The sequence below is a fragment of the Dendrobates tinctorius genome, unplaced genomic scaffold (genome assembly GCF_039654945.1).
Source record: "Dendrobates tinctorius isolate UK_male_01 unplaced genomic scaffold, ASM3965494v1 ptg000065l, whole genome shotgun sequence".
Classification (NCBI taxonomy): Eukaryota; Metazoa; Chordata; class Amphibia; order Anura; family Dendrobatidae; genus Dendrobates; species Dendrobates tinctorius.
This window is the reverse complement of record NW_027361733.1, coordinates 8,093,144-8,096,810: the sequence shown is the minus strand read 5'-3', so window position 1 is coordinate 8,096,810 and position 3,667 is coordinate 8,093,144.

Genomic DNA, 3,667 nt, shown 5'->3' with positions numbered 1-3,667 from the left:
CCTGCCACTTCTGGGCTTACCAAGAACTGTACCTGTGTTCTTCCATTTCCTAACTATGTTCCTCACAGTGGAAACTGACAGGTTAAATCTCTGAGACAACTTTTTGTATCCTTCCCCTGAAAAGCTATGTTGAATAATCTTTGTTTTCAGATCATTTGAGAGTTGTTTTGAGGAGCCCATAATGCCACTCTTCATAGGAGAATCAAATAGGAGAACTACTTGCAAGTGGCCACCTTAAATACCTTTTCTCATGATTTGATACACCTGGCTATGAAGTTCAAAGCTCAATGAGGTTACAAAACCAATTTAGTGCTTCAGGAAGTCAGTAAAAAGTAGTTAGGAGTGTTCAAATCAAGAAAATGATAAGGGTGCCCATACTTTTGCACCGGTCAAATTTTGTTTAAATGCAGATTGCACATTTTCTGTTAGTACAATAAACCTCATTTGAATCCAGAAATATAACTGAGTCCATCAGTTATTAGATATATGAAACTGAAATAGCTGTTGCAAAAACCAAAATTGTTATAAAGAAAAAAGGTTAACATTAATAGGGGTGCCCAAACTTTTACATATGACTGTAAATGTAGCTAAAAGGAAAGCACTGGGCTCTAATAAAATGGCGCCTGGCCACACCTACAGCTGTGAATTGAGCTGCCCGCAGAGGTGTGCCCAGTTCACTCCTGATGCTGCTGCAATGAAAGAGATAGGGTCGGAGCCGACTCTTGTGTCTTATGCCCAGGGACTGCCGTAAATGAGCATGGAAAGTGTCGTTCAGCAGCCAGAAAGTTAAGATGGCAGCCCCCAGTGGCTGCATTAATATAGTAAAAAAAAAACAAAAACATACACACCAGTCAAGCTTAGGGGACAATATCTATTTATACTATTTTCTTTTTACATTAAATTATGAAAAAACACGGCACCTTCCCTTTAACACACTAAACATATATTTCCGGGTAATACGGGGTGTAGGATTGCAATGGCTTTTGTCACTGTAATGCTGCTCTTCAGAGGGAAAATTACTTTTTTGTTTGGGACCCCAATCTCCCATAATCTGACTGTCCAAGCTATCAGGGATTCATTTGACTTTTGAGAATAACAATCATGAAGATCATTAAGCTCCTGCTGACTGTTATCCTGTACCGCATTCTCATTCCGTTTACCCGTCGCTGTCTCTACAATCAGTCTCCGATATATAGGATGAACTTTCACTGGGTTAAGAGGAGGAGCAATTTCCCTCTTCCCATGTAAATGTTCATCCTCAGACTCGGGATCGGTAATGTTTTCGGAGTCAGTTGAATTCCACACATCACCATCCCACTGATCAGCTTTCCACTCTATCCCTGCTTTGGCTATGGCCAAAGCTACTTTCTTTTTATTCACCTTGCCTTTCCTCCTTCTGTTCTTATACTCTGCTACAGGTACGGCTGCCTTTTCTGCAACATTTTGATAACCATCACATTTATCCATTAATAACTTATTCTGACATTGTTCTATAACCAATGCATTCTGGGCCTCACACAACTGTTTTTTCAATTCCTGTACTTTTGTTAACATACATACTGTATTGTTTCCTTATGCTGTTTTCTATATGCAGACAGCAATATCCATCCGCGCCTACCAACAGCGCTCAACTCTTTACCTTTCTCCACTTTCACTTTCTCTAAGCATGCAGCCACATCAGCAGGTTCAGCCTCCTTCAAACATTTATCCCATGCTTCACCCAAACCAGCACTGTGCGACCACTTAGTTGCCAAAATATGATAGGGAGCCTGTTCCCAGCCTGGAATCTCAATAGATTCACACACAGACACCTTTTTCTTACAGACAGGCATGTTTTACGCAATATCACACTATCACACAGAGTCCTGTTAATATTAATAAAAAAACTTCTGAGCCTTCTGCGTATCCTGCCGACTACGCCAATTATGTATTGCCAAGTTTTTACCACAAAGGTTCGGATACGGCTTTAAAGAAGGCTACTGCTTGCGATATAACGCAATTTTATTTCAAGGTACAAAATTAAAGGAATAGTATGATTGGATAGTATGATTGCGTACACTTTTGTATATTTTAAGATACAAAGGTTAAGTACAGATAAAGATTGAATACATATAATGATTAAGCATATATGAAGATTAACTATATTCAGTATACTGACATCATCAGTCACCAAGAGGCTTTTAAACATCTTCCGTCTGGAATATCAGAGAAGCAACGCCAAGACAGAGAACCCCTGGAAGATTCACAACACAGCATGGGCGTCCCCAATTATGCAGGTATCAACACTGTACATGTGTACAGGTGTCCAAGTTGTGCTTCTGTCTTAGTCATGTTTCTCTGGCCTTATTTACTAAGAGCCCGGCGCTGCCGGGGCATAGTAACTAACTGTGGTTAGTCATAGCAAATTATAATTATCCTCCATCCCATAGTCCCGTGCCCATATACCCATCATACATATCCACGATCTCATAGGCCCGTGCCCATATACCCATCATACATATCCTCCATCCCATAGTCCCACGCCCATATACCCATCACACATCCTCCATCCCATAGTCCCGTGCCCATATACCCATCATACATATTCTCCATCCCATAGTCCCATGCCCATATACCATCATACATATCCTCCATCCCATAGTCCTGTGCCTATATACCCATCATACATATCCTCCATCCCATAGTCCCGTGCCCATATACCCATCATACATATCCTCCATCCCTAGTCCCGTGCCCATATACCCATCATACATATCCTCCATCCCATAGTCCCATGCCCATATACCTATCATACATATTCTCCATCCCATAGTCCCATGCCCATATACCCATCATACATATTCTCCATCCCATAGTCCCTTGCCCATATACCCATCATACATATTCGCCATCCCATAGTCCCGTGCCCATATACCCATCATACATATCCTCCATCCCATAGTCCCATACCCATATACCCATCATACATATCCACGATCCCATAGTCCCATGCCCATATACCCATCATACATATTCTCCGTCCCATAGTCCCATGCCCATATACCCATCATACATATCCTCCATCCCATAGTCCCTTGCCCATATACCCATCATACATATCCACGATCCCATAGTCCCATGCCCATATACCCATCATACATATCCACGATCCCATAGTCCCATGCCCATATACCCATCATACATATCCTCCATCCCATAGTCCCTTGCCCATATACCCATCATACATATCCTCCATCCCATAGTCCCATGCCCATATACCCATCATACATATTCTTCATCCCATAGTCCCATGCCCATATACCCATCATACATATTCTCCGTCCCATAGTCCCATGCCCATATACACATCATACATATTCGCCATCCCATAGTCGAGTGCCCATATACCCATCACACATCCTTCATCTCATAGTGCCATGCCCATATACCCATCATACATATTCTCCGTCCCATAGTCCCATGCCCATATACCCATCATACATATCCTCCATCCCATAGTCCCATGCCCATATACCCATCATACATATCCTCCATCCCATAGTCCCGTGCCCATATACCCATCATACATATCCGCCATCCCATAGTCCCGTGCCTCTACATAATAGGTTCAGAGAACATTTTAATTCCATCAGCACAGGCAAAGGGGGTTCCTAGGCTCATAGAACAT